The 18,105-nt window shown below is 36.5% G+C and overlaps 1 pseudogene; it reads right to left on the bottom strand.

Moving 5' to 3' along the window:
* Window positions 1–916: 916 nt before the first annotated feature.
* Window positions 917–13,380, bottom strand: LOC140631426 (large ribosomal subunit protein eL8 pseudogene; annotated as a pseudogene).
* Window positions 13,381–18,105: the final 4,725 nt, after the last annotated feature.

The following is an 18,105-nucleotide window of genomic DNA, read 5'->3' on the forward strand; positions in this document are numbered from 1 at the left end:
CTGTCATAGGTTACTAATTGGTTAAAAAAATCTATTTAGAGAGATTTTTACAATCTCTAATAATGCTGAAAATGTACATATCCTTCAAAACCCACACATTTCACTTCTTAACATAGGCTTTTGAGAAACTCTTGCACTTATGTATAAGGAAATATGTATAGAAATGTTTATTGCAACAATGCTTGTGTTGGTAAACAACTGGAATCAACCTAAACATTGTTTTAAAAATTTATCTGTGTTCATACTTATTTCTTGTAACTATTGTAGAGTATTCCATAGTATGAGTATATATCAGTTAATTTATCCATTCTTCTTCCAATTGATTTATCCAGTGGGGAAGAAGAATAGGATCAACATCACAGAAATCACTATTGTTAACAATATTTCTTAACAATAGGGATTTGTGAAAAGTGTGAAAAATTCTTTCCAGAACATTCCAGAATGCAGCACATTCTAAAAATTAAAGTCTCTCTTTTAAGCTATTTTGGGACAGAAGTAGCTACAGGAAACTTAATGGATTAGTCTGTGTGCATGTATGTATTTTGTGTGCGTGTGTGTGTATTCCAGAAACACTGAACTACTAGAAATCTTGTTTTTAAAATATTCATTCTGAGACAGTAGTGGGCTGGAAAGAAGAAGAAGAAAAGAATATTAATGATGCTGGGGACTCTTTGGTATAGCTCAGCTGCAGAGATCATCCCCAGCCATAACGTGAGACTTAGGACCATTCTGGTACAACCAGTCTCAAAATCATCTCATGCATAGACCTCAAACTTCTTGTGAGTCTCTGAAATGTATCTCTACGTTCTCATCTTCAGCCTGAATTTATCTATGGCCCACAACCTGAGTCCATGACAGTCTCTAGATCAGTACTTCTCTGGGAGCAAAATAGGGAGCGACATTATTTAAGTTGTTTTTAACACATCATCATCTTCAGAGTAACATGGTCCACTATAGGTGCATTGCCCTCAGGATGACAGCTCACCACGATGTTTCCCTGAGGGTAGTTGGCCGTGTTCTGAATCAAATGCTTTCTTCTTGGGAATACGGGGTCATCTATCAGGGAAAGAGAAATGACCCATACAAACTACTAAACAAACCATCTCCAGGAAGCATCTCTGAGGAAGCCAGTGGACAGGGTACATATGGACATTACTGAATTATCTCAGATAATAAAGGAGGGGCTGTTAATATAATCAGACGGGTCCTGCAGCTGTTCAAAACAAATTCTGAGCCCAGGTAGTAAAGAGACACATATGAAAGCAGTAATTTCTGGGGTGTTTTTTTCTCACTTTAATACTCCCATAATTTAAAAAAGAATTTAATGGATTTTCATTTTCAAGACCTGGAAAAACAAAAGTCCTCCTAAGCTAAGAGCAAATGCTTCCAGTGTTTGCCTAAAGCCATTCTTTTTATTGGGGCAGTTACAGCCCCTTGAGAAGAAGGGGTTTATAATGGAAAAAATGAGACAGCATCAAGCATAATGAAGCTCAGAATATAAATAATAAAAACACTGTTAATGCCTGACACTTTATGTTTCTAAAGAAAACGCCTGCTATTTATCTAAAATAAGACAGTTGTTGAGGAAGTGGATAAAGACCAGGCCAACTTGCCCACAGTGGTTCATTCCCTTTAAAATATTCCACAAAAGACAAGCACATATTTAACAGGATTCTTTTATTTTACCTTTATTATCCTTCAGGGAAAATGATCCCTTGATGTGTGTTAGATTTCAGTTAATTTCAGTCTCCCATCTAATGCAGCAGAAACACTTTCAACAAAGTCCCCAGTGAGGGAAGGATCATGTTTTTCAGCTAAACCATATAGCGTCTTAATGTATGAGAAAGAACAGCAGAAATCCCAGGGCCCGTTTTTTCCTGCAGTACAGATTTTGTGTGTAGAATTCTTCCATCAGGGGGTGTGTGATTTCTTGAAGCAACAGAACTTTTCTAAACAACTTCTAGAAATATGAACTTAATTCATAACTTCATGGAGCTTGGTACCACAGACATGGCAATATATGTGATACTGTCCCTGTCCTCAAAGAACTCCTATTCCAGGAAGCAGAGTCAGGCATTAAACATAATTGTAGGCAATTATTAAACATCTTATGTGTACTTACCACTAGGCTCAGCTCTTTACATGCTTTATGTCCTATAACCTGTACAATAATCCCAGCAAGGCAGGGAGGGTTATTATTACCACTTTTCGAGTTGCTTGAAACAGTCTTCAAGGCATTAATGAGCCTCCACACAGGCACCGGACAGCTTGAAAATTCTGTGATTCTTTAATAATTATATTTTAGATTTTAAAACATGACAGGAGAAAATTATTATGAAGATGGTATTCTTAGCATGCACTCTTGACAGATTGTGGAAAGTTTTCAACTAGCTCACAGATAAACATCATGAGCAACATGTTGGTATTTTTTATATTATACTAAGTGTAAGTTATTATGGAATATAATGTAAAGAAGTATTCTTTTGGCCTAAATGACATAAACTCAACTCAAAATGAACTCACTTAAATAAATAAATTGAGGAAAGTATTCAAAGTTCAAAGGTCCTGGACTAGTAATCTCCAGGAACAGGTAAATAAATGCATGTATTCACATATTACCAGCAATTGTTCTACTTTCCTCTGGGTCACCCTCTTGGTCAGGTAATTTTTCTCCTTGCAAGAGGATCTCCCTATAGTTTAGCAAGTCTGATGGAAAGAACTTTTCCTTTTTTTTTAATCTAACAGAAATCCCAGAATTAAATATCATTAACCTGATTTGGATATCATTGCAGTCAGAGGAGTAGAATGTTCTTTAAAAAAGAAAAAAGAAAAGATTTTATTTATTTTTGAGAGAGAGAGAGCAGGAGAATGAGTAGGGGCACAGGGAGAAGCAAACTCCTCGCTGAGCAGGGAGCTCTATGAGGGACTCAATCCCAGGACCCTGGGATCATGATCTGAGCCAAAGGCAGACACTTAACTGATGGGAGTCACCCAGGCACCTGGAGTAGAATGTTCTGATGGATAAATCAGGATCATATAGCTACCCATGGCTCCAAGTGGAGAAAGTAATTCCACCTAAACCACACGGACTGAGGATGGAAGAAAGGGATTCCTCAAAATAAATCAGAGAGTTGTTGCAAAAAAAAAAAAAAAAAAAAAAAGTGGCCAGATTCTGTACAAGGAAATACAGTTGATGTCCTTCACAAAGAGGATAAAGTAGTAAAGAGCTAAGCATGCTGAAGTTTGGTGACCAGGTAGAGTGATATAGAAGAACTTTAATCCTCTTTTCCATAATTATTTGATGCTCCTGAAAAGAAATCTGGGTAAAAAAACAAAACGAAACAAAACAAAACAAAAAACGATAGAAGAAAACCAGTATTATAAAATTAACAATACCAGTTAAATCACCTCATGCTCCTAGCTCCTCTCTGAGGCAGAGAAGTACTCATTGAACCCCTGAATGGAGGTAAAAGAATCCATCTCAATTTAGTGTTGAGGTAGAACAATTATTAATTGAGCAAAACACTTTTTTTTTAAAAGACAACCTTTTATTACTTTTACATACAGAAAATTCAACAGCATCCATGTAGCCCAGCTTGGTAGCTAGTTCTTGAGCCTTTGCTTTTTCCAGCTTGGCGATGGGAGCCACTGACTTGGGACCCAGGACGTTGCCTCCCCAGTGGCGGTGGATCTCATCATATCTGTCATTATAATTGGTCCTGATGGTTTCTACCAGCTTAGCCAGAGCTCTCTTGTCTTCCGAGTTAACCTGTGTGAAGGCAACAGTGGTGCAGGTCTTCCTGTGGACCTGACGCCCCAGCCTGGCCTTCCCCTTGATAATGCAGTAGGGAACCCCCATCTTATGACACAGGGTAGGCAGGAAGACAACCAGCTCAATGGAATTCACATCATGGGCTATCACTACCAGCTGAGCCTTCTTGTTTTCCACCAAGGTGGTGACACTGTTAGCCCCAGCTCAAAGGACAGGTGGCCTCTTAGTGGGGACACACCCTTTGCCCGCAGCTTTCTTCTTCTCCAGGGCCAGCAGCTTCTGCTTCTTCTCTTGCCTTGTCTCTGGTCTGTACTTGTAGGCCAGCTTAAGCAGTTGCATAACTGTTTGGTGGTCCAAGGCCTGGGTGGACTGGTTAATGGCAGGAGGCACTTTGAGACGTTTATACAGGATGGCCCTCTGCCGCTGCAGCCGGATGTAGCTTGGCCACTTGACAAAGTGGGTGAGGTCCCTCTTGGGCTGGATGTCCTGTTGGATGCCAAAGTTCTTAGGCCTTTTCTCGAACAGGGGATTGACCACCTTCTTGGCCTCCTGCTTCTTCACCATGTCAGGGACCAGGGCCACATTCTTCCACTTCACCTTCTTCCCTGTAGCAAAACACTTTTCCTACAGTTTCTTAATTCCAAAAAAGCACAAAGGTACTCACTCTTAAAATTGAAGAAGGAAAAGTTAGAGTAAGGTGTTGATTTTAAAAGATTCTATTTTTTGGGATCCCTGGGTGGCGCAGCGGTTTAGCGCCTGCCTTTGGCCCAGGGCGCGATCCTGGAGACCTGGGATCGAATCTCACGTCGGGCTCCTGGTGCATGGAGCCTGCTTCTCCCTCTGCCTGTGTCTCTGCCTCTCTCTCTCTGTATGTGTGAGACTATCATGAATAAATAAAAAATTTAAGAAAAAAGAAAAAAAAAAAGAAGAACCTGTTTAAAAAAAATTCTATTTTTCTTACAGGAAAAATCTCTTAGCTTATCCTCCCATGTATCTCTTGAAATTCTCTATGATAGAAATTGTTGGGTAAGATACTAATCAAAGAGCTTTGAATTCTCCAAAGTCTCTAAATATGAAAATCAATGTTAAAATTATTAGAACTTGGAAAGATAAAACTACTTAGGTATCATACACCACAACAAATAGTCTTTCAGTCACATTTAACAGATTAAACTCACTGATTATTTTAAGATCAACAACCCCTTTGTGATTGGCATCTCATCAAATTAAAATATATTCTAGTTTACACACTCAGTTTTGTATACACTCTGAACATCAGAGCATAAATAATGTACATACCAAATGTTGACTTTAGAGCTTGTGTAGGCAGAACGAGTTTTTCCTCAAAAACAGACATACAACTAAGGAGATATGTTTCAAAATCTTATATGAAATGATCTTAAGCTTTTGCCAAGAATTCCAGTAGAAATATAGATTTCTTTTGCAGTCTATCTTAAAACAGGAGATAGCTGAATAAACATTTTCTAAAGACTTGTTTTCTGTAAAATTTTATTCATAAGCTACCTTCTGAATCATAAATTCTACACACTTGTTGGACTCTTCGCCTTTCACTCTGATCAAGTATAAATATCAATCCCACTGAAGATGGCCTCAGAAGAGCAATTGTATTCACAGGAGTTGAATAATGGATATTTAATACTATTAGTTTGTATCTTATAATTCTTCAGAGCCAAGGTTGGCACCTTAATTTATCCTCCTCAACTTTTCTTAATGATATATAACTCCCTTATCCTTTAAACATGCTTACCACACAAAACATTGGCAGGATCTGAACTCTGCGTCAGATGAAAACAGAACAAATTATTTGCACATAGGTCCAATTCACATAAGATCCATATGTGTGTCCTACTTTATGTTCATCAATTTCACTTTCAACTCCAGAAACTCAAGGATGTCAGACTTTCAGTTCCTAGATTTGGCCTTTTATGGAAACAAAAGCTACTCCTCCTTTGTACATCTTGAAATAATATTCTTTAGTAAGAGCCTGGAAAGATATTATGTGTACATTTGAGGGTGTTATCCACATCCACATATGTGGAAATTTTTATATGTATATATATGCATAGATATATGAAAAACATGATAATTCTGTGTGTGTGTGTGTGTGTGTGTGTGTGTGTGTGTGTGGCATTTAGATCTAACACCACTCACATAAAAAGTTTAAAGTAGAAAAATATTTGCAATTCAACTTCTCCAAAGGATACCAGTATAAGATTATTCATGATGAGAACTCATTCAAAATTCTTTTAAATGTCAAAATAATGGATATTTTACTACTTTCATCTAGCCTGCTTTCCCAAGATGCTTAGTAAATTGGATGTTTCCACTAGATAGTTTCTCTAGATATTAAGTCTAAATATAGGTTTTCTCTCATTTCCTCTCCCTCAACTTTTTAGATTTATGCCCATCATATTTTTTTTAAGATTTTCTTTATTTGAAAGAGAGTACACACATAAGCAGGGGGGAGAGGTGGGGAGAGAGGCAGGGGAATCCCAGGATTCTGGTGTTAACAACCTGCAGCCACCTAGGAGCCTTTGACCAACACATTCTTGGTCTCCCATGAACAATCACACTCTAGCCAACAGTTATTTTGTGTCTCACTCAATTAGACTTAGCTACTACATGGCCACATTCTACCAAAGATAGGTTCTTCTCACACTGAAGTCAAAAGAATTCTGGGCAGGCAACAGGGAAAAGCATAGGGACAGGAGGGCCTTTCATCTCTCTTTAGAAGATAATAGCCCCAGGCCTCTTGTTGCTTAGTACTTCTCTGAAATTCCTGGATTGTTTTCCACTTAAAGGCCAAGCTACTGCTCCCTTAGCTAATGTCAAATACAAGACCACCATAGCTGCCAAAAAACAAACCAGAGAATCATAAACTAGCCAACACTGAATTCTCAACAGTATCCATTAGCTTGCTGATTCACATGTTACTTATTCCCACTTTAAAATACAAAAAGTTAGGCAATGGGAAACCACAGCACATTTAACCTGAAGCTTTGAAATGTGCACGGATGACAGCAATACATGAAGTCAACACAGGAAATATAAGTTTAGAGCTATGGCAAGCTTGGAGAGTTTCTGGAACCACAGATCTTACTTTGATGTTCATAGCTATTTCAATCAGCAAAAGTAGCAGTTGTAGAGGAGAGAAAGCAATCAAACAACTTCGGCTAGCATTTCTCTAGAGGACTTTTCTTTCCTTTGAGGAATTCTTTTCGATTTATTAAGTTATCTATCTCCTTTGTAGCAAAGTGTTTTAGAATGTAAGAATTTACCAAAGTGACAAGTAACCTACTGGGAATTAAACCAAAATGCAAACTTAGCTGTTGTCTTTAAAACCACATGTCTTTAAATCCCTTGGTTGTTAACTTTTATCCCAAAGAAAAGAGGCCTTAACTTTCATTGACTTTCGCTAGGTAATAACTGGACTATTTTGAGTTATATTTCCCTTTACCTTGACAACTTAATTGACCTGTTAGAAGTGTAATTTACTATATAAAAATGCTCCAAGAGCATTAAACAAATTTTATATAAAAATCAAAAGAGTATATATTTTAAAAGGGCAGTATGGAATAAAAATTAGATTAAAATGGTTTTAAGAAGCCCAAGTGCAAAATTATGATGCTACAATTTCTATTCAGAAACATTATTCCAAAGCCTTAACCCAACTGTCTACCTCAGATGTATCATGGCCATCCACACAGCGACTTTCTTTGGAATTAAACTTTGGAATTACTTGTTTACACAAGAAAACTCATCTCAGATGTAGCATCTGTTTCTCACTAAGGCTTAGCTTTCACCTAATTCTCCAAATGGGTTGACTGAGGTTCAAGAATGTGAGGTGACTCACTCAAGATCATACAGTGAATCCAGGGCAAGCTGCCTCTCTCCCTTGAGTAGTAGATGTATATCTTGGTACAAAACTCAATTGATGCTGTTCTCGGGCCTGTGACACATACTGACATCCACTTGAAAACCTTAGTTCATTGAGTAAATCACCTGACGTCTTTACATTTTTAAGTGTATCAGAAGGAAGGAGAAAACACCATGGAATCTGAATACATTCACTAGGTCTCCTTTATTAAATTATGTGTCTTGACTCCAGAAGCAGCCTAACCTAAAATATTTGAATATGAAACCCACAGGTAATATTATCTACCTTGTATAATGCAGCAAGAATGCAGTAAAGGGAAAAGAATATATGTAGAGTATATTAAAAGGTAAAAAAAATCAACAAAAATCTGTTTACATGATCCTATATATTTATTTCATATGAAACATTTTACTGTCTTTATATACTATGAGCAGCTACTTTCATATATTAATTCTTGCTTGGATAATTTATTGTTTTACATCACTCACTGCCTGGAAGCCAAATAATACTTAAGTTTAAAATAAATCCAAAATGATCATATTTCAAAGAAATTAACTGTGCCATAAGTATAAATCTATATATACTCAGCCAAACTAAGTTACCACTGTGTGAACTTATATATTTTCCTATCAATAAGCCTATATATTTCAACATGTTTTCATTTTAATCATGATCTTCAGTTAAATGTGTGTGTACATATACACAGATATGGAATTGTTCCAATTCTCTTCTAAATTACAGTGAACGGAATTATTCGAATTTTTATCAGCATTTTCCAAAGAGTAATATTTATTTGATCCATTACTATAAGAACAGCTTTGAATCAAGCAACATATCCACAGAGGTCACTTTCAGACTTATTTTTCTTCAGGTCAAAGTTCTAAGTTCAGATGTTTCTACATACTGTAATTACCTATGATTGACTCAGTGATTCCTAAGTCTGGCACTATAACTAAAATGTTCTTTTCTATAACTTCCAATAGGTATCATATAATTCTTCTGACACTCCCACCAAAGAGTTGCTCAAATTCCCTCTACTTCATTTTAAATAAAAAAATAAATGGGTTCTATTGTATACATAAACCACATCTTCTTTATCCATTCATCTTTCGTTGGACACCGAGGCTCCTTCCACAGTTTGGCTATCGTGGCCATTGCTGCTAGAAACATCGGGGTGCAGGTGTCCCGGCGTTTCATTATATGTTCTCATTCATTTGGGGAATATAAATAATAGTGAAAGGGAAAATAAGGGAAGGGAGAAGAAATGTGTGGGAAATATCAGAAAGGGAGACAGAACATAAAGACTGCTAACTCTGGGAAACGAACTAGGGGTGGTAGAAGGGGAGGAGGGCGGGGGGTGGGAGTGAATGGGTGACGGGCACTGGGTGTTATTCTGTATGTTAGTAAATTGAACACCAATAAAAAAAAAAATAAAAAAAAAAAATAAATGGGTTACATCAGATGTTAACATTAGAGAAGCATGATATAGGGTGAAGAATATATGAAAATTCTTTATATCTTTGCAATTCTTCTGTAAGCAAAATTTTCCATTAAAAAAGTTTAATCTTAAAAAAATATGCTTTATGTCATTTTAAAGTGGAATGAAGTGATGGTGAGTATTAAAATAAATAATCAGGATCTGAAGGCAAAAAAAGACAGGGAATTCTTTGGAGTAACCCCATGGTTCTTTCATGAATTTGATTAACCCTTAACTATTTTTCTTCCTCTTCTTTTAATTTTCTGAAATATTGTTAATTAGAACAGTCAAAATATCTGTAGTCATACCAAAAGTGTGCCCAAGTCTTTCCATAAAGATGACTTGTCATGAATGTTCTTCAATCACCTCACAGTAATTTTGATAAATTATTCAGCAAACATGTATGGAACACTCACTGTATCCCAGATATCAAATTGGGCACAAGAGCCATGAAGTGGTGTGGGCTCTATGCCTGGAGAGCTAACACTGCAGGGGGTGGAAATATAGACAACACATAATGAGAAGCTCTAATTCAGCAATACTGTAACTCCAGTTGAGCTTTCAGGAAAGCTCCACAAAACAGTTTTTCTTTCAACCTAGTGGTCACAAAGCTTATATTTGATAGCACTGTGTAGTTTACAAAATGGCCTCATATAATTCTTCTCTTCCCAGCCTCATCATTAGCACGTAATGCTAGATAGACTGCTTTTTCATTCGTTCCCATGTTACTGATGAAAATTACACCCAGCCACACCTGAGGCTCAGAGTTTCATTCATGTCCTATGAACTCTTGATTTGTCCTTGTCACACCTTCCTAGGTAAGAGATCTTGCCAGACTCTCTCTATAAAGATTCCATTCTTTGTTGATATTAAAGTGAATGCCCAATTTATTCTTCTTTGGCTTTTCTTCTCTTATCACCTATTTCTCAAAACAAGGTAAATAATTACAGTTATTCTAGTTTCAAATCAAATCTCCTTTCCCAGGATAGGAAGTTCGCTTTTGAAAAAAAGTGATTTTTTTTTAGACTCAAAAGTCCTGTAAGTACATTAGACATATTTTGGAAGAGAATTTAATCTTCTCAAGTCATTCATTACTTTCTGGTGTACTAAAGAGGCTGACACATGAAAAATATTCTTCAGTATTGTGCTTCACACAACATATTAGTTTGCCTCTTTTATGTGCCAGGTATTATGCTGAGCCTTAGGGATGGAAAGATAAATTAAAAATAGGATCTTCCCTAAAGGAGGCCCTGATCTAATAGAGGTAGGAAGATGGATGATTAGAACACATATGAGAATTACTATTATATATGTATGCCCAGAACCTTAAGAGGACTTATAAGGAGTTCCTAATGCAAAGGATTGGAGGGAAGCATTTTAAGCTGAGTTAGAAGCAAAGGTTTGGAATTAGTAATGTAGCTGCTCAAGGAACTGGTAGTAATTTAAAAAGGCTAGACCCAGGGATGCCTGGGTGGCTCAGTGGTTGAGTGTCTGCCTTTGGCTCAGGCATGATCCTGGATTCCTGTGATTGAGTCTCGCATTGGGCTCCTTGCATGGAGCCTGCTTCTCCTCCCTCTGCCTGTATCTCTGCCTCTCTTTCTGTGTCTATCCTGAATAAATCTTAAAAAAAAAAAAAAAAAAAAAAAAAGGCTAGGCTAGATACAGACAGAGTTGAGGGAATGGAGAGATCCCATTACAGAGAAGTAGCTTTGTGTATCAGGCTAAGGATCACAGACATTATTCTGAAAATGAGGAGCCACAGGAGGATTTGAAACAAGAAAGATGTGATCAGAGATAATATGAAAGATATAAAGATCATTCTAGCTGCTGTGTAGAGAGCAGACAGGAGCAGAATGAACATTGGAATCCAAAATAAGTGAGAAGAACAGAATAACAGCCAGGAACGCACTGATGAGAATGAACCTGTTTGACTAGGTAATGATAGCTAGTCTTTTTTTTTTTTTTAAGATTTTATTTATTTATTCATGAGAGACACAGAGAGAGAGGCAAAGACATAGGCAGAGGGAGAAGCAGGCTCCCTAGGGGAGCCTGATGCGGGACTCTATCCCAGGATCATGACCTGACAAAGGCAGACACTTAACAATTGAGTCACCCAGGTGTCCTGATAGCTAGTCTTGAGAGAAGGAGAAGAGTCCAGAGCTACCAAGGAGGCCAATATCATTCAGGAGACAATTGGTTGTGAGTAGAATAGAGATGGATAAAGAAAAGAGGATCCGGCTCTCCTGGGTTGCCAGCTTAGGTAAATTGAAGGAACCTATCCACAGAGGAGAGTAAAAAGGAGGTTGCCAGAAGGTCAGACTCACTTTTGGGAGTGGGAGGGGGAATCAGGACAGCAGAGGAGGTGTTTAGTTCAGGACACGTTGAGGTAGATACCTGCTTATCTGCTGTGGGTCTACACTAATGCTTGGGTTTCTGAAAACTGTCAAGGGTTGAGGAGTCAAGGGCTAAAGTTTCAGAGGGGGAGGCCAGAGTCTAAATCATGGATTTATCTCTGATTATCAAAGCCCCAGCTTTCCCATCTGTTATTACCTATCACATATGACTGTTACAAGGATAAAGCCACACGTAAAATAAAAAGCCTGGTATTTAGCATAGAAAAGGAACATAACAATTGTACATTCTCATGATTTTTCAAAAATGCTCAAAGCAAACCTAATGCATTTATAAGGGCTTTTCTTCTAAGAGAGAAGAGTAAGTACCTCTCCTCTCAATTATTTGATCATTTTGTATATTCATACTGTTATTCCTCAAGATTTTTTAAAAAGATTTTACTGCTTTCTGGCTTGATATATGTTAAAATTACTTCTGAAATTTAATATATAATGAAAAACTTTAATTCAATCTAAGCAGATGAAATCCTCTCACTTTATAAAAAGTTGATATTCTGTGCTATTACAAACTGTCTGAGTCTCACTACTTGTATATACTAGAGATTAAGGTGACTGAAAAAAATGTGGAGGTATTTAATTGCCTAATTGTAAGTTCTGGTTGGTAATTTCCCTTTTTAAAAAAGACAGAGATGATAGTTCAAAAATTTCAGCTGGATTTAATAAGCTCACACTCTAAAATATAACAGAGTATAACACCCTCCCATCTTACTTAAGAGCTCATCCTCAAGAATTCCCTTTAGTCATTCTTCCTACGAAAGTTCATTGGAAGGAAACTGGAAGATCTAGTGGCCTTTTTTTTTTTTTCCTACCAACTTTCTGTGCTACAATTTTAAAAGTCTGGATGCAGCACAATCAGAACTCCTCAACTACAGAACATAAATTTTTAGTACTTGTTGTTCTGGAATCCAACAGAAGAAATATTTGGCTTTTGCTTGGCCCTATCCCATTAGCATTAATAGGTTGTTTTCATTGGAGTTGTCTTCAAAAAAGATATGGATATGAGAAATGATATATTTAAACACCAGTTTTCAAGCTAAGGTCGTGAAATGCAGCTTTTTAAAATGAAATAGAATTAACTGGACTATAGTACAGCAGAATAGAAAATATCAGGCCGCACCCATAATAGTAAAGTAGATACTTTGGGGGGAGACCTTTTATTCATACACTGTATGACATAGTGACATATATGCAGACATATATAGAGACACACATAGCAATACAGATATACCTGCATGTGTTTACCGGGTCGCAATATATGTTCATTAGAGTTAAACATTTGAAAACATATACCATAAGACAAGCAAATTAGAAAAGATATAATACTGCTCCCCAAGTTCTTTTTCTTGCAAAGTTATATCCATCTTGCTTTGAAATCTGTCTCAAAATTCATTTTTAAAATAGAAACATCTTCTGCTCAAATATGTTAAACACTGGACATTAATGATGCTGACAATGACAACAGTAACCCCACTCTGTTCATATTATACTCTTCAAAAGGATTTCCAAGCAATTACTTAATGTGTTCCCTTTCTTTTCAGCAATACTGCCAAACCAACAGGAGAAACAGTAGCAGCTGTTTGAAGTGAAGCACAGAGTGACTTGCCGCAGGTAACTCAGTAGCAAAACTACCTGCTTAAACCTGGTCATTTAAATCACAGTCTTCCTTGGATTGTGCAGCTCCGTGCTGCACAGCTGCAATTAGTTTGCCACTGTTTATTTCATGGGTCTTTGTCATTTGTTTCGTGTTTAAAGCGCTGTCCACAAAAGAGTCCAAAATATTTGGGGAAAGGCAAGGAGGAGGAACATGCAGAGATGACTTCATGATTTAGGAGTTTGTAAGCTGTCAATTGTATTTTCACCCAAGAATGAGCCTTTAACTGCAACTCGCTAGCAGCCAATCTGCTTTGTAGATGTCTTTTCCTTCCAAAGATGATTCCAGGGCCCACGATGCAATACACCACCCAATTAATATTGATTAATTGTAATGACAATTGCAACTTGCCAGGCCACTTTTAATAGAGGAATTCATGGGGGCACCTGGGTGGCTCAGTAGTCAAGCATTTGCCTTTGGCTCAGGCCTTGATTTTGGGGTCCTGGGATCAAGTCCTGCATTGGGCTTCCTGCATGGAGCCTGCTTCTCCCTCTATGTCTCTGCCTCTCTCTCTGTGTCTCTCATGAATAAATAAATAAATTTATTTTAAAAATATGGTAATTCATGATTATAGGAGATGGATTACAATTTAAAAGAGAGACAGAGATATGAGATGGGGTGAAAGGAGAAGTGAGGAGTCTCTGGAGAAAGCACCCAGTATACCACATAAAATGAGCTGGAGAGCTTCTCCTGCTTTGGCAGGCTCTGGAACAGAGACTAGGAACTATCTGACTTACATGTCTAAAACTCCCTGGGTAGAATGCTTTTTTTTGATAAGAGATTTGAAAACTACTTATCTGACTACTTGAATAGGTATTCAAGTAGGTAATTTGTGTTTGTTACATTATAGTATTATATTTGTCTATAAAATTGTCTGTTTTAGTAAAATTTTCTGTAGAGTTTCCATAGAATTTAGTGATTTGTCGATTTTCTTTAGTCTCCAATTTTCCTTGTTTCATTCCTAACAATGTTTCGAATTTGGGGTTTTTTTTTCTTTATTTCTTCATCATTTTTGTAGAGCAAATATATACCTAAAGAATGACCTCTTAATTATTCTACCATTTTGGTGCTCTATAGCTCACTAAAATGTGCATATTATTTTATTTTGATGTATTTGGGTTAACTCTATCAGATCTATCTTAGCTCTTAAATTCAAGAATAGCTATTAAATTTTGAAGTGTTTTCTTAACATATGTTTTTGAGGCTACAAATTAATCTGTAAGCACTCTTACTTGCATCCTACAGATTTTGAAACTGTTGTTCCCTTCTAAATATCCATTGAAAGATGAACTATATATAAATTGTATTTATTGGAGATATATTTACATGTATATATATTATTGGTTTGGTTATTCATTCCATTTTATATAACATTAATAAAAACATGGTATGTATAAATTTTTTATTTGTGCTTACTGAGCCAATTTTTTTGTAGTTTCCATATGTGTTTGAAATAATGTAAATTCTCTAATTTGAAAGTTCAGATTTCTATAAATATCCATTAAAATTAGCTAATTGTAGTTTAAAATCTGTATCTTTACTCACTCTTTTCCTCTCTCACAAAGTGTATATTTAATATTCTACTATCACTGAGAATCTAAAAATTTCTCCTTGTAATACTGTTAGCTTGAACTTGATAGTTATGTTTTCAGGCACATATACCTTGAGAATTATTATGCATTGCTTGTGAATGCTGTCTTTTACTGTCATGATACAGTCTGCCTTACCCCTGGGGAAGATTTTTTCCCATAAAGCCTATTATCTATATCAGAATTTTAGTAGTACATCAGATTTTTTAGTAGTATTTTCTCAGTAAATTTCTCCTCTACCCCACTATTGCATTCTTTCATTATGTTTTAAGCATGTTTCCTGTATGTAGCATATGCCTGGAGTTTTATGCACTTCTTTTTTTAAATATTTTAAAACTTTAACAGAAAATTTGGAATTACAGCCAAAGAACAATTTTTCTGAATGATTTGATAGTAAGCTGGAAACATCATGGTCCATAACCTTGGAATATTTTAATGTGCAATTCCTACAGAGCATTTGCCTAAATAAACACAATATGACTTTCAAAATCAGGGAATTATGAGCACTGGTACATTGCTATGATCTAATCCATAGATCCTATTAATGGTGCCACTTATTTTATTTAGCAATGTCTTTTTTTTCCTCTTTTATTTTCTATTTTTTTTAAATTTTATTTATTCATGAGAGACAGAGAGAGAGAGAGAGAGAGAGAGAGAGAGAGAGAGGCAGGCAGAGACACAGGCAGAGGGAGAAGCAGGCTCCATGCAGGGAGCCCCATGTGGGACTCGATCCCGGGTCTCCAGGATCACGCCCTGGACTGAAGGCGGCGCTAAACTGCTGAGCCACCGGGGCTGCCCTTTTTTTCTCTTTTAATTGAAATACTTACTTGACTCTCCTTGATATTACTTTCAAAAATTAAAACTAATTATTTCGTAGGATGTCCCAAAATTTAGGTTTGTCTGATATTTCCAGGTTATGCATTTTGGGCAGTAATATTACAGAAGTGATTCAGTGTTCTCCTTATTACATCCTACTAGATGGTAGATTGGTTTAATTTGTCCCATGAGAGATGTCCCCCAGGTCTCCACCCTAAAGCTTTCTCTTTGTAATAAACAAATCTGTGAAACTAAGTCAGTATTGCACTCCTCATCAAATTTTCACCCACTAGTCTTAGCATCTGTTGATATTTTGTAACTGAATTGTCAGTATGTTGGTTGCCAAATGATGATTCTTAATTCCATCATTCCACCTACATTTATTAGTTGCCATTCTATTATAACAAAGAGCTTTCTCTTCTCTCCATTTATTTATGCATCTGTTTATTAATATGTATATAGACAAATGGCTTCCTGTTTTATTTAATCGATTATAATCCATTACTAGCATTACTTTGATGGTCAAATCATTCCAAGAGTTGGCTAATGCAGGTCTCTTCACTCTCCTTCTGTCTATATCCCCTTCTGAGCATCTCTTCACTTTTTGACATAAGATTTTCCATGCTCATCTTGTACCACGCTTACCTCAATCTTGAAACCAAGCATTTCTCCAAGATGCCTTAGTTCATTATAGATGAGAATGATATTTAGAAACGAAGAACTAGATATGTACATGACTGTTAGTATTTCACACGCAAGCCCCCCAGTAGACATAACTGAGGAATATGTTTAAGAATACCCATCTATATTTGTAACTGTTTTTCCATCCCTCTGTATATAACCCACCAAATCTCCAGCCCAACACCATAGGATTAATTCCACCTTTTTTTCCTTTCCATATTTGTAAATCCCTACTCCTACGGTGAGAAATCTGACTTTCATTGTACTAGTCTGATGGGCTACCGTAACACAGACTGGGTGGCTTAAACAAAAGAAATTTCTTATAGTTCTGATAGGCTGGAAGTTCAAAATCAAGGTAAAAGCCAATTTAGCTCCTGCTGAGAGCCCTTTTCCTGGCTTCTGGTAATTACTACATAGCAACAGAGAATTAATAAACCTCTCTAATACACTTAACACAGAATTCATTTCAAAGCAATCTCCATCTCCTCAGCTCTAATACACTTGTGCCTTCTGGATGGAGTTGCCTCCCAGTTTCTGACAAGCTGTCTAGATGAATTTCTTCAAATCCCTTCCACTCCACAAATATATCTTTAGTAATATTTTATCCTCACTTATTGTCTTTCTCTCCTTCTACCTGTCTGAGAACAAAATGTCTCTTCAATGCCAAATCTTACACTTAAGCCTTAATTCTCTTTTCTCTTTCTGTCTCCTCTGGATATTTTTCTCAGAAAGAAAAATCTCTCTATTTTCATGATGTATTTTTAACAAAATTTCATCATTCATGTGTACTCATGCTTTTCTCTCTCCTCCTGGCTCATTCTAAAAATCCTGGAATGCCTAAAAATTCTAAGCTCATGTCTGCTCCCCTTTCAAGTTATGATCAGCTCTCTCCTTACTTTTATTTTTACCCTTCAACTTTTCCAAATACACTATATTTGTAATACTTATAGACCTGTAATACTAAACCATTGTTAATCCCTTAAAATCTGGCTTCAGCCTTCATTACTCTGTGAAACTGCTCTTGCAAAGATCACTGAAGTACAGGTAAACTGTGAAAATCTAAATGGTTTGTTTAGTTTCCATCTTTCTCAGCCTCTCAGTGGCATCAGGTAGTGTTAACCAACTACTTTAGGGAAACAGGTTCTTCTTCTATCCATGGGATCACTCCTTCTGTCTCTATCTGGCTCCTTCCATTCCCTAAATCTAGATTTTGCACAAAGATGTGTACAGCTTTTGCTCTTCTCCCTGTCAATCAAATCAAAACAAAACAAAAATACCAACAATGGCTCCCATCACAACCAAAATAAAATCCAATGCTTAACTTTCCAAAACTCTCTCCATCAGCTGTGCCTATCTTACCTTTCCAATATTACTGATACCTGGCGAAAGCAAACTGCTTTCCAATTCCTAAACAAAGTTCAATTCCTGAACTTTTATTCTCTAAGCTGGGTTTTCACTCCATAAACCTTAGAAACAGCTTCTCATTTCTGTCACATGCATAAAAAGTTTTTCATCACTATAAATGTTCAAGTCCTGTGTGTCTTTCAATAATAATAATGTAGTGACTTCTATCAACACAACATATTAGGTATTGTCCTGAACACTGTATTTATTCATTTAATCTCCAAAACAACCTCATGACCCAGCTCAAATTCTACTTCCCCAATAAAATTCTTCACAGATACCATATACTTTCCTTCTCCATTCTGAAGTCTCAGATACTTTAAGTGCTATATCTTTTATAGTTCTAGATGCTTTGTCTCATAGTTATGTGCCTTTATCTTACATATATTCAGCAATAAGGTGTTGA

Source organism: Canis lupus, chromosome 4, assembly GCF_048164855.1.
Source record: "Canis lupus baileyi chromosome 4, mCanLup2.hap1, whole genome shotgun sequence".
NCBI classification, from domain to species: Eukaryota; Metazoa; Chordata; class Mammalia; order Carnivora; family Canidae; genus Canis; species Canis lupus.